A 17,452-nucleotide genomic window follows, 5' to 3' on the forward strand; every position below is an offset into this window, starting at 1 on the left:
AAGAATTTTGTAGAATGTGCTCCTGAATGGTTTTCCATTAACTAGTGTAATGTGAGTCTATCCAGAGTATAATATAGGTAAAATGTGCAGCAATATTTATTTATTTGAATTATCCTGAAACTTACCCATTCAGCTCTTAGCTCCACTGAAATATGGATGGCTAACAACCACCTAGCTTTAAACCCTAAGAAAATCACTACTATAAACAAAGACTCTTTCTGTTGTCTCTCCCAAGGTAACACCACCATCGAGGTTGTCACGCCTACTAAACTTGTAGGTGTCACTACAGATGAACACCTAATTTTCGACAAGCATAAACTCAGCAACATTAAAAAAAGCACACCAGAAATTAGGCATGATATACCATCACAAAACTTTCCAAAATTACTCCTCAAAACTATCCATTGCTTCCTTCTTCCTGCTCCCATCTCTTCTTTATGGCGCTTCTCTCTTTACCAACATGGGGGCCGGTCTTAAATGCAAACTAGACTCATGCTATAACAAAATTGCTAAGTTTGTCACTAATGGACGACACTTATCTCACCACTGCACCTCTCTTCGACTACTAAAATGGCTGGAGCTTCCTCATCATCTCACATGCATACAATTAACTGCCCACAAACTAATATTCAGTCCATCCAGCTGCCTTGCCCTTTCTTCTCTATTTACACTATACCATCCTCACAGACCTCTCCACTCTGAAAATCAAATGATTTTGCAAGTAGAAAAACCTAACCTGTCAGCTGTTCAAATGTTCCACTTCTTTTCCACTGCTAGACTATGGAGCTCTCTCTGACTTTCGCTTAGATCCATTAGTAATGCTTCTTTCTTCAAAAAATCTTTGAGACAACATCTTTCCTTCCATTGGCTGTGCTTATGTGCTAGTTCCTCACAACCTGTAACCTGACTTTATCTCTCACCTACTACTATTCTCACCTTTCCTACCTCCATCCTTTATTACCTTCAAAAACTTCATTTTATCCGTAGATGATAATCTATGTTTGGATTCTCCTGGTGAGGAACCTCTGTGGTCTCTCCAGCTGCTGCATGTGCTTTGTGAGGTACATGCCGAATGGGACGTTGTACTCAGTAATGGGTCTTATAAGGGAAGAATACAGGGATGTTATGACCTCCTTGCTCCTGGATGAGATACTCTTTTACTTATGAGATCGGCCATGTAGAAAGCTCTCCGTATAATGGAAGCAACATGGTGGTCAAAAGTCAGGCTGCTATCAATCTGGGTGCCCAAATCCCTCACGACTGACTGCATACTAAGAATGTTGTTGTTAATGTGATAATTTGTGGGGACATCTCTCTCCCCAAAGGGGATGATGATGCATTTTTTTGTATTCAGTTTGCTGGCACCAGTCATTTGGGTGAGACCGTCTTGGAGTGTGTCCACATCACTAGGGGAATTGATGACAGCTCCCAACTTGCAGTCATCTGCAAACTTGGTCAGCCATAGCTCACTGGATTTGGCCTATACTTTAGAAAAGTATATCCCAGATAACAGAGGCCCCAAGACCGAACCCTGGGGTACGCCACACGATATGGGTCTACTGCTTGAGGTGGCTTCCCCTGTCAATGAGCCAGTTGGCTACCCATCTGGCAACATACGGATTGATGTCTAGTTGAGAGAGTTTATCTTTTATGCCCGAGTTGGGAATAGTGTTGAAGGCTTTGGCCAGGTCTTCCCTTCATCCATGGCTTTGGTGACTGTCTCAAAAAAGTCAACCAAATTTAACAGGCATGACCTCCCCTTGACGAAGCCAAACTGTGTGGGATCGAGTATCTGGTGGTTGCCAATGTCCTTGTTAATAAGGTCCATGATAATCCGATGTTCTTCGTGTTTCACTGTTGCAGTCATCACATTTGGGTTATCTGCTTGCAGTAGCCCTCAGTCGGCCTGATTATCAAAGTCTTGGATCCTGCTTCGGTTGCTGTCTCATCTTCCACGACATCGGGTAGTCAGGGGTATAAAGCATGCAGCCAATGCCATTACATCACTCTTTCTTGCCGTGCGGTGCCTGAAGCAGAAGCAGTTTGCAAGTGCTGGTCGACCGACTCCTGAAATTTTCTTTTTTGAGTTTCAGAACCGAAGTCTTCAGCTAAGCTAAGTGCCCTGTTGGGGAAACTTTTTCTTGCCCTAAACCAATGTCAGTAAAAGTTAATAATTGTATTTTTTGTGGAAAGCAAATACCTCATAAAGATTTTCATTCATACTGCATTCTTTGCTTAGGCCCTGACCACGACGTACCTCGCTGCCGGTTTTGTGCCTTATTTAAACAACGAACTATTCATCGTCGGTTTATTTACGCTTCTAAATATTTTGCTACTCGGTTCAATTATCCAGATATGGCTTCGGTAAGCCACCCGACTACCGACATTCTGAAAAAATGCAAAGATAAAGACAGAGACACACCGCACAGGTCCAAAGCTGCCGACGATGCTTCTCTTAAGCTAGTCGCCAGTTTGCTGGTACTGAGTGAGGCACTTTTGCAGCCCCTAATACCCGCTACTTCAGATTCGCAGGCCTCTACTGAGACCCATTCGGAGTCCGGTATGCCGCAAGATACTTCAACTGTAGAACCTGCGGATGTCTCTGCCTTGGATAGGTCTGGAGCCGCTGTGCAGGCACTGGCTTGTGAGGGTGTATTCAGGCCTACTGACTTGCATATTAAACCGATGCCATCTTCTTCTTCAAGGCCTAAAACTTGATCCATGCCTAGAAAACGGACGCCCAGACCGCATAGTCAGGCCTCTATGCCTAAAAAACAAATGATAAGAATGGCTGAAGACCTTATTACTCTAATCAGGGGAAGCCACCCTTCCTCCTCTACGAGACCTAGGACTGAGTTTCCTTATGATTCTTCTCATCAGGATTCTGAAATTTCTGTTTCCTCTGATGACCAGGATTTACCCTCATCTACCTATGAGGATTCTGATGCAGCGGACTGTATTCCCTCTGCTTATCCTCCAGAGGATTTTGCATACTCTTAGGGAGTATTTTCGCTGGGAAAGCCAGGATTACTCTGACTCTAAAAACAGGCTTAGGGATTTTTTTACTCCTGCCCTAACACATGCCTTTAGCTATCCCCCCTGTACTGGACATTATTGATGTTGCCTTCTCTGAATCTAGCTTGGCCCTGACTCTTTACCTCCTGCTCCCAGAAAACCTGACAGATATTACAGGGTTCCTGACTCTCACAAGTTCCTCTTTAAAAATCTTACTATGGATCCTGAGACCATTTCACAGGGACCCAAGGGCATTAAGGCTACTACTGCCAAAAATCCTACCCCCTCTGATAGAGATTCCAGGGCGCTGGATAGATGGGGTAAGAAGGTACACACTTCTGCAACCTTGGCCATTAGGGCCTTAAACTGCCAGTTTCATATGTTAAAGTATCAACAGCATATTATTGGATTGCTTAAACAGAAAATTATGTTGATTCCTGACTGTGCTGAAAATAAAGATTTACAGGATTTAATGCATTCTGCTAAACAAGTTGGGAAATGTACTTTGCAATATGGTTTTGATTCACTAGAGGCATCTTGCAGGGCTGCTGTCACTGGGTTTGTACTTCGAAGGCATGCTTGGCATAAGAAGCAATCTTTACCAGATCATGTTAAAGCTAAAATGCTGGATGCTTCCTTAAACCAAGACCGCCTGTTTGGCAACAAAGCAGAAGAAGTACTTAAAAAGATGGAGGAAAAAGCGAAATCTATGCAAACTGTAAAAGATTTCCTGCAAGTACAGCCTCCCAGATTTAGTAGGCATTGGCACTCTAAAAAGTGGCCTTTTCCTGCCTCTTCCAGGCCTTCTCAGTCCAAACCCAGAACCAGCAGAACACCCAGGCTTCAGTCCCAAGTTACTCACAGGACTAAGCAGTGGGGGGCTCCCACTTCCAAAGCAGGGAGTGGTAAGAAATCTTCCAAGCCCTGCACAACTGACTGTTCCTTTAGGGTAAAAGATTGCCCTGCAGGCAAAAAATTGGGAACTCATTACCCAGGACAAATCGGTTTTAAATATAGTTTCCCAAGGATACAGATTCCACTTCCACTCCTTACCAACCCCAAACAGTTGGCCAGATCTACCCCCAAATCGGTGGGCAGAGGCTCAAAAGCAAATTCTCTCTATCTTAAGCATCAGGGCTATTCAACCTGTTCCAGAAGAGGAAAGAGAACGGTTTCTACTCAAGACTTTTCCTGGTGCCCAGAAAAGACAACTCCTGGCATCCTATCCTGGACCTCTCTATCCTAAAGACATTTTTGGTGATCCTAAAATTCAAGATGCTCTTTACCAGCTGCTTCCTATGCTAGGCAAGGATGCCTAGTTGGCAACACTGGATTTCAAGGAATAAGGGAATCTTGCAGATGATACCTACGCTTCAAAGCAGGCTACATGCACTATCAGTTCTGTGCACCGCCCTTTGGCTTATCTACTGTGCCCAGGGTATTCACAAAGTGCCTAGCACCAGTCATTGCATTTTGCAGGCAGAGAAATATCCAAATATATCCATATCTGGAAGTTTGTCTAATTCTGGCAGAAAGTCAGGACATACTATTGAATCATCTGGCATTTCTACAGAAATTGCTAACTTCTCTGGGGTACACCATAAATGAAAAGAAATCCCATCTTGTACCCTGCCAACAAACTGTATTTCTGGGAGCAAGTTTGATTACAACTTCCCAGATGGCCTAATGCCAGAGAAACAAGTTCATTTGACAGCCTACTTCAAACTACTGGCCACAAAGACCTAGCTATCTGCAAGTAAAATACTGCAAGCTCTGGGGTTGATGGCCTTCTGCATTCTACTAACTCCATATGCAAGACTGCATATGAGGAAACTACAATGGTATCTAAAAAGCCTATGGTGCCAACATTCTCAGGATCTGGAATCAATGATTCCTATCATACCTTGTCTACAGATAGAGTTCCTTTGGTAGGCAGAGGCCTGCCACCAAAACAAGGGACTGCCATTCACTGTACCCCCTGCCGCCCAAACCCTAACAACAGATGCATTAGACTATGCATGGGGGGCTCACTTGGCAGGGAAGTGCATTCAGGGCAAATGGAACCCAAGTCAAATGCATCTGCATATCAATCGAAAAGAAATGTTAGCTATAGAGAATGCTCTGTGACAGCCTTCAAGGACCACATTCTTCCAGGACAATTATTAGTAAAGACGGACAACACCACTGTTATGTAGTACATAAACAAGCAGGGTGGAACCCACTCATACCCCCTCTGCAGACTAGCCATGGCTGTGTGGAACACAGACTTGAGCTACCAAGTGCACCTACAGGCTCAATTCCTGCCAGGAAAACTAAATACACCGGCAGACGACCTAAGTAGAAATCTCATGGACCCACACAAGTGGAAACTGGAACCAAATATATTCAACATGTTGAGAAACAAATGGGGGAGCCCAGAGATAGACCTGTTTGCCTCCCCTCAGAACTACCAATTGGACAAATTTTGCACAAGGACTCCCCACAAACAAGCTTGGAAAGTGGATGCCCTGTCCTTCACCTGGAAAAAAACAATCATTTTATGCCTTTCCCCCTCTGCCTGTCCTCTTCAAGGTACTACTAAAGATCAAACAGGACAAACCAAGGACAATACTGATTGCACCAGACTGGCCACGCCAACACTGTTACCCCCTCTTGCGCACTGTGTCACTGCTGGCACCATGGCACTTACCTCAGACCCTTGCCCTGCTGTGCCAGCAGGAGGGCCAGATTCTGCACCCACAGCTTCAAACCCTGAACCTGGCAGCCTGGCTAATTATCTGATTTCTCTGTTACCATCCTTCTGTAACCAAGTGATGGATGTCATTCTGGAGGCAAGGAGGCCTAGTACTAGAAAATCCTATGCTGAAAAATGGAAAAAATTCTGTTTCTATAACCAAAATCGGGGGATGGGCACAGCAGCGCCCAATTTACCTCTGATTCTTCAATACTTAACTGAGATGCTTCACAAGGGCCTTTCTTTTTCCTCCATCAAAATTCATGTCTCAGCCATTTCAGCTCATTACAATATGGAACCACCCCTCTTCTCTCATCCACTGCTGAAGCAATTCCTCAGAGGGGCCAAAAACTTAAGACCACCCAGGAGAGCCCTTACTCCAGCCTGGGACCTTAACTTTGTATTCACTGTTGCAGTCCTGGTTACCCTCCCTCCAGCCCCCTGACTTTTACTGACTATACCTCCATTCTTGTTTACTATGCTTAAAGCTTTTTGGTGTATTTGCTTTTTTGTTGGAGGTGTAACCTTGTATATAATTGCTTCCCATTATGGGGGCACCTGACATCTGGGGCAAGAAAAACTGATGTAATAGCGTAGGCTGCATGCTTTATACCCCTGACTACTTGACTTCATGGAAGATGAGACAGCAACCGACGTAGGACCCAAGACTTTGATAATCAGGCCGACTGAGGACTACTGCAAGCTGATAACCCAAATGTGATGACTGCAACAGTGAATACACTCAAACATCTACATTTATGGTAAGTGTACACAACTGTACTTTCCATGGCCTTGCAGATCAGCTTTCTATATTCTGTGCTATATATGTAGTTAAAATCCCCTGTTAAAGTTAAACTACCCTTCCAATGACTTTGTAGTAAGTTTAAGTGATCTTTAGCCAGTCTTGCACGTATTCCAACGATCCAGTAAAAATTAGCTAGTGTATAGAGTTTGCCATTATATTTAATTATTACAAATATATACATTCCTTTGAGATCATTAATGGATTTAGTAACTTTAGGTATTACAGTAGATTTTCTCCAAAGTATAGCAGTACTGTTCCTTTCCTATCTTCGTTAAAAGAAACATAACATTTTGTAGCCTAAGTTATTTAAATATTGTGTAGTTGTGTCTGTCAAGCGAGTGTCTTGCAAGAACATAATGTCTCATGTATTTAATGTTAGATACCTCATTAATGGTTTCCATTTTGTTGCCATTATTGAATCCGTTTATATTAATAGATAGTAGATTGAAACTACCCATGCCATGTATTTAAAATATTTCCTTTAAAAGATAGGATGGCACATTATCCGCCATATTAATTTAATTATGTATTAGACTCTAGTGCATTCCTCCAACACTGTCTTAGCATTCCACATTTTTGAATTATTCCTTTCTATAAACTAAACTACTAAAACTCACAAATAAAAACAAAGACAAGTCTACAACAGTAACTGTATATACTGCTAATAAAACACAACCTATCATGGATACCAAAGTTCCTACCTTGCCTATTGAATACCTAAAAATTAATAAAAAAAACTACCCAAAAGCTACCATGACTTACAAATAATTAATATGTTATTATATACAAGTCAAAAATAATAAGAGACTATTAATTTAGTTATATATTTTGCCATTTAAATCTATTCTGCCCATTACTACATAAATGTTTAGTAATCCTCTTCTGTTAATCACAAATATTAAATAATTAAACAAATAGCATACTGTATACCTATTTATGTAATAGTAGTGTAAATTATCCATTAACTATTCCTAAAATATTTGCTTATTTAGTATGATTTTAACTAAATCTCTAAATAAGTATAACAGAGTGGGACCTAAAGAGACAAAAAGACATCTTTAAAGTTAGAGTTGACAGGTAATCTTATACTAAAATATAACACAAAAAAGAAATCAATGCTCTTATATATTTATCGTGCTAAAATATGAGCACATATTTTATATATCTAGCAAAAGCTCTGAATTAATTTTTAAAGTGCAAGTGTCTATATCTCAAAATTGTGCAACACTTTTAACATGACAAATACTAAAATATTTAAATGTCCTTTCTCTTATCAAAGGAAAACTCCATCCTAGAACTTAAAAAAATCTGTTTTTTTCACTCTATATTTGTGTCCTGTCCTATTTTAACACCTCAAAATCACTCTAAGTGCTTTATTTGTAATTTTAGTCTGTTTTCTACAACATGGCTATAATTGGGGATTGATGTATCAACGTGATCTTGTTCACCCTCAACCCTTTCTTTTTTCCATAGTGCTTTGTGTGACTCATGCCAGACACAAGGAAGGAAGTAACTGTGAATTCCCATGCCTTTGTCATATAATGGGATTTGTGTGAGTCACTGTTATTTTCTTTACCTTCTGTGAAAGGACTGCTTCTTTTTTGTCTCTAATTACCCTCTTTTTGCTTTTGTCTTATTGTCCCACTAATATTCTACCTTACTTTATATGTGTTGTATTTCTAAAATCTCACATCAAAGAGCTATTTAATCATCAGCTCCCTATTAAAGGCTATAGTATGTGTATATATTTATTAACTTACTGATACTGCTCTTTTATTAACCTTACATATTAAATGTTTAATTCCTTGTGCATTTGCATCTTATTCATAAAATGTTTACTCTTATTAATGCTACTATTATCCTGACATCAGCATTTGATTACAGATTGTGAAAATGACATCTCACAGCAGCTGTTAATTTCCCATGTAAGTTTCTCATTCTTAGTTCTTTTAAGCTGTTTTAATCAGTAACAAATGTCTAACTTTCCTTCTTTCCATTAATATGTACAGTTAGATGTAATAATACAACATACGCTATTAACATTCAGCAAAATATAAGAAAATTATATGTGAGCAAGAGCTCAGCGTAAAACATTACTATAGCTTTTGTTTTACCAATTCTTCACCTCTAAGAAAAGAAAAAAAGATGTTATTTTGAGTAGATTTCTCACATATATATGTGTTAAAAAAAGAAATGAAAAGAAGATTGCTTTCTTTGCTTACAGACATCACTGATGACTTTTACATAGATTTTCTTCAGAACAGCAAAAGGTGGGAATAAGCCAGCATTCTGACACAACTGGAACATTATTTTGTTCTCAAGCTTTCTCTAAACATTACTTGTTTCATACATGACCTGTGAAAAGACGTGTTAAACAGAAACAAAGAAAACAAAATCACCAGCACTTAAACACTTTTAATTAGCATATCACTTAAATCTGACATTCAGTTAACCCAGCAATGCATATAGTAAGCAGAGGTGAATAAATAAAATAAAATTATTCTTAACTTGTGAAGTCTTAAAGTTACTGATTCTATTGCTTATAATTTAATGACATTCTCATACAGGAAGTATTTGATTAACACTTAGAAATGCACATAAATGTAGTTAAATGAAATATATTAATTCTTTCACTGTAAATGTAGTAATACATTAAAACTATCAATGTATCTATCCGCGGTGGTGCAGCGGTAGCGTTGTTGCCTCACAGCAAGAGGTTCTCCCGTTCGATTCTCAGCTAGTGTGCATGGAGTGCTTTCTGTGTGGAGTCTGCATGTCCTCCCCGCGGGCTGAGTGGCGTTCTGAAAGACATGCGTGAATGGGTATGCCTTCATTGAAAGTTGGGCGTCGAGCTGGCAACTCGGCACTGTGAAAATCTACTGCCAATCATTAATGGACCGGAATTCTGCTGTGGCGACCCCTAACTGGGAAAAGCCGAAAGACAACAACAACATTCTTTATTATGAAAAGTATTATAAATGCATACTTACATACAGTGGATATAACAAGTTTACACACCCCTGTTAAAATGCCAGGTTTTTGTGATATAAAAAAAGAGACCACAATAAATCATTTCAAATCTTTTTCCCACCTTTAATGTGACCTATAACCGTTACAATTCAGTTGAAAAACAAACAAATGTGTTAGGGAAAAAATATAAAAAAATAAAAAATGTACAATAGGCTAGTTGCATAAATGTGCACACCCTTAAGCTAATATTTTGTTGAAGCACCTTTTGATTTAATTATAGCATTCAATCTTCTTGGGTACACATCTGCCATCAGTTAAAGGAGAACCACGCTCACAGATTCAAAAAACGTATTTATTTCCTCATGGTTTGGTGTTTCCTACATTTTAACACCACTCTGGGATTATTTACAGATTTTAAAATATTTTATACATAATTTCTGAGTCTGACCACATGGGGTCTAGCATCTTGGAGTGATTTGGCTTATTTAGGCTGCCTGTAGGTCTCCCAGAATGCATTGTTTGTCTCTAAAAAAATTGCATTATGCGTGCCACCTTTTTCCTAAAGCTCCTGTCACTGCATTGATTTTACAGGCATACACTGCTGTGTTTTAGTCACCTACTTTTGAACATTTTATCCATTTCAATGACTACTTCAAACACAAACAGTGCAAATGCCAGAGAACAGAATTGAAATGTGCATTTTATTGCTGTTTCTTCTTAGAAATGCTAACTTGATTTCTTTTGTGAAGCCTGAATTGTTGTTCTTCAAGGTATTTCTCCTCCCCCTTCACACCTACCTCCCCTAGCTGTCAAAGTGGCAAGTGTAATTTGAGCCATTATCTGCATGTGGTTTACAGCTCACAGCTGGTGACCTGACTATGTACTGTTTTATTGAACATTAGTAGACCCATTGTATCAGGGATAGGGTCCTTGACTGAACCACTATCAGCATTCCTAACACAGTATCTTAAATCCCTTCTAACATCAGTTAGGGCACGACTACAGGGCACCACGCACTTTTTACAAATTTTGCAGGATACACAGCTAGAACCAGACTGGTTAATGTGCACGTTGGATGTTAAATCTTTATACACGAGCATTCCACACTGGGCGGGACTACAATCCCTGCAATACTGGCTTGAGAGAACAAACTTATATCCTCCGGGCTTTAACACCTTACTTGTCTGCATGGAGGAACATGTATTAAACAAAAATGTCTTTTATTTCCATGGAGAATGCTTTTGGCAGTTACAAGGGACAGCAATGGGAGCTTCCTTTGCACCCATTTATGCGGATTTATTCATGGCCTACTTTGAAGAATGTATGATATATGATAAATCACACAATATTTACATGGTGGAAATCGATATCTGGCGACGATATTTGGATGATTGCTGGATGGTGTGGAAGACGGATGAAGTATATTTAAAGGAATTCATGGATTACCTGAATGGTAACATTTGGGGTATTGAGTTTACGGTCACAAGTAACATGAGTACTATAGACTTTTTGGATGTTACTGTTTACTGTAACAAAGATGACACTCTAAGCACTAAAACATTCAGAAAATACCCTCAATACAATACTTTGTTACACGCCTCCAGTATGCACCCGAACCACACCATCCGCAACATCCCTAAGTCTCAATTTATGCGTATTAGACGTATTTGTTCATCTCATGAGGAATTTGAACATGCCAGACTAGATTTATACCACAGATTTCAGGACAGAGGATATAGAGACATAGACATATATCAAGCTAGTTCATGGAGCAAAACCATAGATAGGAGAACATTGTTACAATATAAAAAATCAGGGCATGCTCATCAGGAATCTATCTTGAGATTTGTTACCACATATGGCAGGAACCAACCTATTGTCAGGGACATACTTAATTCCAACTGGAAAATTCTTTTGGCTAATGACAGTTTAAGGTCAATATTAGGCCCTCAGTGTCAGATGTCATACAGACGAGGCAAGAATTTGGGAGGGCTATTTTCACATTACAAAAACAGAGAAGGGGGAGGTGCGGTATATCATCAGACCACTATCAGTGGAGATAAATTAATTGGTACTTTTCCATGTGGTCACTGCTGCTCCTGTCTACAAGTCAGTACACTAAAAGAATTCACCAGTGCCAACACCAATCGTGTATTTAAAACAAGGGTGTTTGGTAATTGTAGCAGTACATGGATTATTTACTTAGCTACCTGCCAATGTAAAGCTTTTTATGTTGGTCAAACCTCTAGATCTCTTAGAATAAGGATGACAGAACATCGTAGTGACATGAGGAACAAAAAAGAAGCAAATGCTTTGTACAGACATACGATACAACATCCCAATGCCCAGTTTATGTTCATGATCATTGACAAAATTCAGGGAGATAGGAACAACCAACAAGTTTGGCACACCATTTTAAACCATAAGGAACAATATTGGATCACCACCCTTGGATGTTTATTCCCCCCAGGTCTGAATGACCATCTGTGAGTTTCATATAATACTGGATGATTTCATAATCATGGTCACAATATCATATACTCATGTAGATCAAGAATTAGCACGAACAAAATAATGGTGGTTAGGCCTACCAACATTCACATTATACTCAACAAAGCATGATAAAAAATTGTTTAGGATACGAACATGTATACGTACGGTTTGGTATTCATATCTGGTATGATGGCTTGAAACACTGAGTAATGTATGATTACAATGATGAATTTGTACTATCCACAAGGAGATTATTTCTAATCATTATAATCAATAGTATAGCTGATAATGAGGCAAAAAATTTTTTTTGACCCTATTTTGTAATATATTATATGATCATTACTTTTATTACTATTTTATAAGTTCTTTTCAACATGTGGTCATCACATTTAAATATATATATATATACTAGTATATATTTCCTGTTTTTGAATACCAAGATATGTACTTATAAATATAGACTATGGTATTGGTTTATTACCATGTAATGTGTATGTTCATATGATGGCTTACTTCCAAAGCTTTGATTTTTATCTTTGAAAATATGATTTAATATCTATATTTTTGGCAATTAATGTCACTGGTCATATGCTTTAACTAAGAAGGAATATGCATTTTGATACTCCATTCACTAGGTGGTGCTGTACCACTACTTCCAGGTAATCAGGGACTAGTATAAATGCAGGCTGCTACATTTCATTCAGAAAACTTTATTGTATTCATTGATAAAGGCTGAATAGCCAAAACCGGTCTGGATTTGGAGAAATTATAAATAAATAATTATTTCTTCATTACTGTGTGCTCACTATCGTTTTTGCTGGTCGTTGGTGGTTTCCACTAAATGCCTTACTTAATCTATTTATCAGTCTCCAGTATGATGTGGACTGTACTGGTCATATACTCCTGTGTATTACACTGCTGTCAAAAATGGCCACTCTTACACACGATATTGGCAGTGTCATAACAGCCCTGACATTCCCACACACCATTACCTACAGATAGGCAGCTATTCTTGTGGTTCTCCCGCCAACATGATTATGCCAATTGCTTTCCTTCAGGAGGTGTGGCACCTGTGAAGGATAAAACCAGGTGTTCAAGGCCCATAAAAGTGTACTTCTGTAGACAGCCATTAACTGTTTACTGAGTAACATTAACTGAAGGCCAGTGTCACTTTACCATTCTCTCTTTATGAGACTATTAGAACTGTTTTACATACTGTTTGCCGACCAGTCGAGCGACTTCTTTTGTCACTAAAAATACATTACAATGCATGATCTGATGACATGGTAATCTTTTAACGTTTCTTTTCCTGCAGTACAGACAAGCAATATGCATCCACGTGCATCACACTGACATTACTCCGCACTTAGTAGCGGCAAGTTAAAGTAATTGTGCATACAGTCCTGTCATGTTACTGTACACATTTTTGAAATATTGCACCAAGAACATATTCAACTGTGACATTCTATGTGAGAAGCTGTCTATATTTTGAAGTGTTGAATAAAAAATCCCATGACACACTAGTTGCCTTAGGTGCTTCTTTTTTATACCTGTCAATCGATGTCTGTACCTGATTGCTTTAGAAACCATTACTGTGTGCATTTTGCAATAATCTGTCGTGTACTATTCTCCAGTTGTGAACTGTCGCCTACAAATACGTTTTTCTACATGATCTTATACAGACTCTATAAGTATGTTTGACCAAGAATTGATGCAGGAATGGTTAATGGAGATAGATAGACTGAAACCAAAAGAAGAAAGGCTAACGATGGCAGCCCAGGGTAGTGGACTACATACGCATTGGTTTACAAGTCTACTGAAAACATGGAAAAAGCAGAAATGCCAGTTCTCTAAAACAGAACTGTAAACAGTTGTAGATTTTTTTTTACTGGATGTGATGCAGTCACTGTAGGCAGCCTGTATACTGAAAGGCACAATAACTGTGTCAAGACTGCTGCACTGGGAATTTTGTAAACATTACAGTATACAAGTAGGTAAAAAGCACTGCAAGCATGAACCACAAAGCGTTATAGAAAATTATGAAGTTTATATCACATGGGATCAGGAGTGTGAGGGCAGTACCAAGGATCAAATGGTGGAAACTGAAAAACGGTAATTGTGAGGTGGAGTTCAGGAAACAGTTAAGACAGGCACTGGGTGGCAGTGAAGAGTTACCGAATAGCTGGGTAACTACAGCAGAGCTAGTAAGGGAGATGGCTAGAAAGGTGTTTGGTGTGACATCTTGAAAGAGGAAGGAGGACAAGGAGACCAGGTGGTAGAATGAAGACGTACAGGAGAGTATACAGAGAAAGAGGTTGGTGAAGAAGAAGTGGGATTGTCAATGAAATGAAGAAAGTAGACAAGAGTATAAGGAGAAGAGGTGCATGGCAAAGAGAGAGGTGGTGAAGGCTAAGGATAAGGCATATGAAGAGTTGTATGAAAGGTTGGACACTAAGGAAAAGGACCTGTACCGATTGGCTAGACAGAGGGACAGAGCTAGTAAAGATGTGCAGCAGGTAAGGGTGATAAATGATAATGAGGGAAACGTACTCACAAGCGAGGAGAGTGTGTTGAGCAGATGGAAAGAGTACTTTGAGGGGCTTATGAATGAAGAGAATGAGAGGGAGAGAAGGTTGGATGATGTGCGGATAGTGAATCATAAAGTACAGTGGATTAGCAAGGAGGAAGTAAGGATAGCTATGAAGAGGATGAAGAATGGAAAGGCTGTTGGTCCAGATGACATACCTGTGGAAGCATGGAGGTGTTTAGGTGAAATGGCAGTGGAGTTTATAACTCGATTGTTTAATGAAATCTTGGAAAGTGAGGGGGTGCCTGAGGAATGGAGAAAGTGTTTTGGTACCGATTTTTAAGAATAAGGGTGATGTGCAGAGCTGTAGTAACTACAGATGGATTAAATTGATCAGTCACATGATGAAGTTATGGGAAAGAGTAGTGGAAGCTAGGTTAAGAAGGGACGTGATGATTAGTGACCAGCAGTATGGTTTCATGCCAGGAAAGAGCACGACAGATGCAATGTTTGCTCAGAGTGTTGATGGAGAAGTACAGAGAAGGTCAGAAGAAGTTGCATTGTGTCGTTGTGGACTTAGAGAAAGCATATGACAGGGAGCCTAGAGAGGAGTTGTGGTGTTGTATGAGGAAGTCAGGAGTGTCAGAGAAGTATGTAAGAGTGGTACAGGATATGTACGAGGGTAGTGTGAGAGCGGTGAGGTCTGTGGTGGGAGTGACGGATGCATTTAAGATGGAGATGGGATTACATCAAGGATCAGCTCTGAGCCCTTTCTTATTTGCAGTGGTGATGGACAGGTTGACAGACGAGATCAGAGTCCCCGTGGACTATGATGTTTGCAGATGACATTGTGATCTGTAGTGAGAGTAAGGAGCAGGTGGAGGAGACCCTGGAGAGGTGGAAATATGATCTAGAGAGAAGAGGAATGAAGGTCGGCAGGACTAAGACAAGAATATGTGTGTGTGAATGAGAGGCAGGATAGAGGAATGGTGAGGATGCAGGGTGAGTAATGGTGAGTGTGGAAGAGAGGTGAAGAAGAGAGTGTAGGCAGGATGGAGTGGGTGGAGAAGAGTGTCAGGAGTGATTTGTGACAGACGAGTACCAGTAAAAGTGAAAGGGAAGGTCTACAAGAGGGTAGTGAGACCAGCTATGTTATATGGGTTGGAGACAGTGGCACTGACAAAAAGGCAGGCGTCAGAGCTGGACCTGGCAGAGTTAAAGATGTTAAGATTTGCACTGGGTGTGACGAGAGTGGACAGGATTAGGAATAAGTATATTAGAGGGTCATCCCAGGTTGGAAGGTTTGGAGACAAAGCCAGAGAGGCAAGATTACGTTGGTTTGGACATGTGCTGAGGATGGATGCAGAGTATATTGGGAAAAAGATGCTAAGGATGAAGCTGCCAGGTAACAGGAAAAGAGGAAGGCCTAAAATAAGGTTTATGGATGGTGGTGAGAGAGGACATGCAGATGGTTGGTGTGACAGAGCAAGATGCAGAGGACAGGAAGAAATGGAAACAGATTATCCGCTGTGGCGACCCCTAACGGGAGCAGCCGAAAGAAGAAGATATCACATGGGATCACCCATTATTAAACAGTTCAAAAAATAGATACAAGAAAAACACATATAGTAGTCCACAAAAATAATGCTGATTATTGAAAGTTCTGCACCCACTTATTAGTGTCTATGGTAAGAAACACACAAAGTCATGAAATATCAGATTTGCAAGCAGAAATGAGTGCATGAACATGTGGAAGAATAATACACAGTTCCAATAGTAGAGGAGCAGAAGGCCTACTACATGCAGCTACGTAGGCACATTGAGGGTACGGGAAGATCAGTCTTAGATAACCTCAAAGACTGAAACAATACTAACTTCATGAACTCTTATCGTACCCTGACTTAGGAATGGGATCCATTCCATTCTTGGTATTGGATACCCAAAGCACTTGAAGAAATTAAGTTCTGTCTGAAATAAAGTAACAAAGGACTACAAAAGTGTACCATTCTACCATGCAAGAATGATACTGCAGTACTTCAGTCTAACTGCATATTGTCTTTCTCTGCAGCATTTGCTTTGTACAAGACTCTGGCCTAAAATGGTTCTTGAACCAGTTCCCCTACAAGATAATCCAAAAAAAGACAATGTGTGAGGATGTGAATCATAAAGATCCCAAACATGTATCTGTTGATAGTCTTCCCGAGATTATACAGTGTTACATTTTTCAGTGATTGTACTTAACTACAGTAAAAACATTTTAAAAAGTCAAGATGGGATTATGGTAATGAAGAGTCTCAAAGGCTAGTAGTACATAAGCTTTCAATCAGTCATATCAACCTATATGCAAGCATGTGCACACACGCAAACAGCATATAATACTGAATCTGATGTCAATCTTCATTTATCCTTTGCCTTTGGGATTCAGTTCTGATCCTTGGAACCGGCTCGGCTGTTACATAGCTCGTGCCAACCAAAAACTCTCGAGCTAAGAATCTATCCACAGTACCCTTGAGCTTTTTTACTGCTCTTGCCGCAAGACACGTCAACTGTTTTCTCTCGCAGCCAAGTAAAAATTTTCCTGTATTTTCATACTAAATTTAGCCATTTTCTGCAGATATATATTTTTCTTTATCTCTGCTACCCTTTTTCTTGTGAAGTGAGTGAATTTTTTTCCCTTACCTTACAGTATTCTGTCATACCACCATTGGTAGTACCTCATCCTCACTTTCTTTGCCTCCTTGGTAGCTATAACTTAACATTGCTGGTAATTCTATTCCACCTTCTGTACCTCTTTAGGTAAGTTAACCTACCATTCTTGGTATCCCATTCCTTCTTTTTTTTTTTTTTTTTTGTCTGTATTGCCTGTGTGTGTGCATGTGTATTTGCCACCTGTTGACTGCTAGTTTGT

General features: G+C 39.8%; 1 protein-coding gene across 1 annotated transcript in view; it reads left to right on the plus strand.

Moving 5' to 3' along the window:
- Positions 1-17,452, plus strand: part of MYG1 (MYG1 exonuclease) — a 1,051,322-nt gene that overhangs the window by 523,913 nt on the left and 509,957 nt on the right. The window lies entirely within an intron of this gene.

This window comes from Protopterus annectens, chromosome 9.part0, assembly GCF_019279795.1.
Source record: "Protopterus annectens isolate FY-2018-M chromosome 9.part0, PAN1.0, whole genome shotgun sequence".
NCBI lineage: Eukaryota > Metazoa > Chordata > Ceratodontiformes > Protopteridae > Protopterus > Protopterus annectens.